Below are 5,447 nucleotides of genomic sequence, written 5' to 3' on the forward strand. Positions count from 1 at the left end.
AGCATTTTATCTGCCCTTCCATTCTAAATGATAGCTTTGCTGGATAGAATAATCTTGGTTGTAGGTCTTTACTTTTCATCACATTGAATACATCTTGCCAGTTCCTTCTTACCTGAAAAGTTTCTTTTGAGAAATCAGCTGAGAGTCTTATAGGCACCCCTTTGTAGGTAACTCTCTGCTTTTCTCTTGCCACTTTTAAGATTCTCTCTTTATCTTTCACATTTGGCATTTTAATTATGATGTGTCTAGGTATGGTCCTCCTTGGGTCTAGCTTGTTTGAGACTCTCTGTGCTTCCTGGACTTGTATGCCTATTTCCTTCACCAAATTTGGGAACTTTCATTATTTTTTCATTTAAGCTTTCAATTCTTTGCTCTTCCTCTTCTCCTCCTGGCACCCCTATGATTCGGATGTTGGCGTGCTTAAAGTTGTCCCAAAGGTTCCTAAGCCTCTCCTCATTTTTTCAATTCTTTTTTCCTCATTCTGTACTGGTTGACTGTCTTTTTTTCTTCCTTATGTTCCAAATCATTGATTTGAACACCGGTTTCCATCCATTCACCATTGGTTTTGTGTGGATTTTCCTTCGTTTCATTTAGCATAGCCTTCACTTCTTCCCTTATGTGTTTGCCATACTTAAGCATATCTGTCAAGCCTGTGATAATCTTTATCACCAGTGTTTTGAACTCTACATCTGTTAGGTTGGCTATCTCCTCATCTGTGACATTGGCTATCTCCTCATCACTTAGTTCTCCCACTGGAACCTTGATCTGCTCCCTCTTTTGGGCCATACCTCTTTGTCTTCTCATCTTGGCAGGCTCCTGTGTTTGTTTGCCTCTGTGTCTTAGGTAAAGCTGTGGCACCTCTTATGTTGCAAGGGGTGGAGCCTTAGGTATTCATCAGTATGAGAGACCTCTTTCACTACATTGTGCTGTTGTATGTGATTGAGGGGTCTGAGAGGGAACGATGCTACTTGCTCAGCACTCATCCCTTTTCCAGGCACTTCTCCCACTTCGTATGGGACTAGAGCCTCTCTAGCTGCTGCCCTGGCCGTCGTTCCCAGAGTGGGTAGGTCTGTGGATGCTCTAGGACCACGGGAGCCCTTTAAACAAGCGGACTCTATTGAGAGACTGACAGTTTCTTCCACCACCCCAACCCCCACTGTTTTGCACAGTCAGAAGCAATGAGGCTTGATTTTCCCCGGTGCTGGGACTGTGAGCTGTGTCGTCTGGTCTGGTGCTGGGAGTGCTCCCCAGGTGTCGATTCCTACTTTTCAAAATATGTGACTGTGCTTTCTAATGGCCTGCCACTGCCACGGCTGCTGCCACCACCACACCACGTCCTCTCTGCCCCGGCTCTACTCATCTGTCTAGATGAGTATTTCTTCTTTATATGTTTGTTTATTGGACTTCCATGCAGCTTGATTTTCTGGAACTTCTGGTTGTCTCTAGTTCTGAGGTAGTTGTATTCCTTCTTGGTTGTGGAGGGAGACACAGCATGTCTGTCTAAGCCTCCATCTTGGCTGGAAGTGTAGCCTCATTTTTTTTAAGATTCTTTTTTCTTTTTGTTGTTCTGATTAAGTGGGTTTCCTTTTTTTGTTTTTTTGCTTCCTTATATTTCAAACCGCTGATTTGATTCTCAGCTTCATCTGTTCTACTGTTGATTCCCTGTAAGTTATTTTTTATTTTAGTTAGTGTATTCTTCATTTCTGACTGATCATTTTTTATGATGTTGAGGTTCTCACTAACTTCATCCTTATAACCAGTGTTTTGAACCCTGTATCTAGTAAATTGCTTGTCTCCATTTAGTTTAGTTCTTCTTTTGGAATTTTGTTCTGTTCTTTCATTGGAAACATGTTTCTTTTTTTTCCTCTTTTTGGCAATCTCCCTGTGTTTGTTTCTATGTTTTAGTAGAGCTTCTATGGTGCCCCAGACTTGGTAGAATGGCTTAATGTAGTAGGAGTTCTGTAGAGTCCAGTGTCACAGTCTCCCCAATCACCCAAGGCTGGGCCCTCAAGGTGTACTCCCCCAATGTGGGCTGTGTACACACCTACCTCTTGTGGTTGAGTCTTGATTGTTGTTGGCATGTCAATAGGAAAGATTTACCTCCAAGCAGATCAGCTGCAAGGACTAACTATGACCAATGCCACCAACTTCTAATCATAGTATAGGATTAGCTGTGCAGGGGTCCACCCCACAGGCAGAACTTAGTTCAGTGGGGCTCTGGTGCCCACTGAGTCCACTCCTTGAATGTGTCACTTCTGGAGGTGGTTGGCTGGTGAGGCTTTGGCATGATCTGAAGCTGTTCACTGGGTGCACTGGCTCTGGGGTCTCCCAGGAGGTGCAGGTCAAGGTCAGCCACTGCCTGTGTTCTGCTGGGGGCCACCTGGCATGAGCTACAAAGCAACCTGTAGATGGCTTTTCTAGGCTTGGAGGTGCCCACGAGACGCCAAACTGCAAATCAAGACCTGCTGCTTATAGTGCTGGGCCTAGTACCATTAGTGAGAGGTATGGGGCATGCTGAAGCCAGATACTGCTTGTTTGAAAAATTTTAGGAGAATCTGAAGCATGAGCCAAGACAAGCCATTCTTATGGAAAAGCCACTGGAAACAGCTTTGGTAGGCCAGCAAGTTGAGTGGGGCAGTCTCAGAGAATCATCAGGGCAGGGAAAACAGTATGATCCAGGTGTGCGGGGTCTCAGATATGATGCCTGCTGTCTCTGGGGGTGGGAGATGGGCTCACCAAAGGAACAATAGACCCTACCAGCACTCCTGTCTGAGAGAAAGCTACCCGCCTGCCAGCTGCCCTGATGCCAGACAATTCAATTCCTCCCTATATGTCTCTAGTGTTTTTCAAGCTGCTGCCCCAATGTTGGAGCTCAGAGGAAATGAGTCTGAGTAAGTCCGTGCATGGGTCCCTTAAGAGAAACTGCCTGGGACTCGGGAAGCTCTCAGTTTCCCTCAGCCTCAATACTTGCTGGTTTTTACAGCCAGAAGTTATGGGGACTTTTTCCCTGGCACTGGAACCCTAGGATGGGACCTGGTATTGGTCTGGGACCTCTTCAGCCAAGATATCCCTCCAAATCTTTATCCATCACACATGGGTGTGGGACCAGTCTGTTACACATCTCCACCCCTTTTACAAGTTTTAATATGGCTTTTTCTTGAATTCTCTAGTTGTAGGATATTCAGTCAGTCAGATTTCTGGTGGTTCTGAATGATGGTTGCTATATAGTTTAGTTGTAATTTTGATGTCTTTATGTAAGTTAATTTTTAAGATTTCTTTAAGTTCATTTTTCGGTTATGGTCAGCACACAAAATTATATGAGTTTTCGGTGTACAACACAGGGATTAAACATTTATATACCTTAGGAAGTGATCATCTCAGTAAGAATAGTACCCATGTGGAACCATACATATTAAATAGTTGTTACAATTTATTGACTATTCCTATGCTGTACTTTATATCCCTGTGACTTTTTTAATAACTGCTGATTTGTACTTCTTAAACTTTTTCACCCATTTCCTAAACCCCCTCCCATCTGATAATCAACTTGTTCTCTGTATGGGTTTATTTCTGTTTTGTTTGTTCACTTATTTTGATTTTTTAAGATTTCACATGTAAGTAAAATCACATGGTATTGGTCTTTGTCTGACTTAATTTACTTAAAATAGTACCCTCACAAGTGGCAAGGTTTCATTTTCAATGGCTGAGTAATATTCTATTATATATATGTGCCACCTCTTCCTCAACAATTTGTCTAACAATGGGCACTTTGGTTGCTTCCATATCTTGGCTATTGTAAATAATGCTGAATTGAACATAGGGATGCATTTTTTTTTAATTAGAATTTTGGATTACTTTGGATAAATACCTGGAAATGGAATTGCTGGGTCATATTGTAGTTCTAGTTTTAATTTTTTAAGGACCCTCCAAAATGCTTTTCAAAATAGCTGCACCAATTTACAATTACACCAACAGTGCACAAGGATTCCCTTTTCTCCACATCCTTACTAACACTTCTTACTTGTTGATTTATAGATAATAGCCATTCTGACAAGTGTGAGGTGATCTGCTATGGTTTTAATGTGCATTTCACCAATGATTAGTGATGTTGAGCATCTTTTCATATATCTATGACCATCTGTATGTCCTCCATTCAGGTCTTTTGCCCATTTTTCAATTGAATTGTTTGCTTTATGGAGTTAAGTTATATGAGTGCCTTATATATTTTGAATATTAGCCTTTTATTTGATGTATCATTGGCAAATGTCTTCTCCCATTCAGTAGGTTGGTTTTCTCGTTTTGTCAATGGTTTCCTTCACTGTGTAAAAACTTTCTAGTTTGATGTAGTCACATTTGTTTTGTTGTTGTTGTTGCTTGTTTGTTTGTTTGTTTCTCTTGCCTGGGGAGACATACCAAAAAAAATATTGCTAAGAGTGATGTCAATGAGTATATTGCCTATGTTTTCTTCTAGCAGTTTTATGGTTTGAGGTCTTACATTTAAGTCTTTAATCCATTTTGGGTTTATTGTTGTATAAGGTATAAGAAAGTGGTCTAGTTTCATTATATTGCATATATCTTTTCAGTTTTCTCACTTTTATTTATTGAATAGACTGTCTTTATTCTATTGTATGTTCTTGTTTCCTTATCATAGATTAATTGACCAAGTAAGTGTGATTTTATTTCTAGGCTCTGTTCTGTTTCATTGATCTATGTGTCTGATTTTATGCCAATATATGCTGTTTTGATTACTAGAGTTTTGTAGTATAGTCTGATATCAGGTAGCATGATACTTCCAACTTTGTTCTTTCTCAAGATTGCTTTGGCTATTTGGGTCTTTGTAGTTCCACATAAATTATAGGATTATTTATTTTAGTTCTGTGAAAAATGCCATTGGTACTTTGATAGACATTGCATTGAATATATAGATATTTTTGGGTGGTATGAACATTTTAACAATGTTAATTCTTTCTATCCATGAGCACAGTATAGCTCTCCATTTATTTGTATCTCCTTCACTTTATTTTTTCAATGTGTTATAGTTTTTCCAAGTACACAGGTCTTTTACCTTCTTGGTTAAATTGTATTCCTACATAGTTCATTCTTTTTGATGCAACTGAAAATAAAATGGTTTTCTTAATTTTTCTTTCTGATAGTCATTATTAGTATACAATATACAACTGATTTATGAATATTAATTTTGTAACTTGTTACTTTACTGAGCTTACTTATTACTTATAATTTCTTTTTGGTAGACTCTTTAGGGCTCTTTATACATTATATTATGTCATCTGCAAATAATTACAGTTTTACTTCTTTCCTACTTGAATGTTTTTTATTTTTTTTCCTTTTTGTTGTTTCATTGCTTAGCTAGAACTTCCAATACTATGTTAAATAAAAGTGGTGAAAGTGGGCATTCTTGTCTTATTTCTGATATTAAAGAAAAATCT

The sequence above is a fragment of the Furipterus horrens genome, unplaced genomic scaffold (genome assembly GCF_987537825.1).
Source record: "Furipterus horrens unplaced genomic scaffold, mFurHor1.1.pri manual_scaffold_1, whole genome shotgun sequence".
Lineage (NCBI taxonomy): Eukaryota > Metazoa > Chordata > Mammalia > Chiroptera > Furipteridae > Furipterus > Furipterus horrens.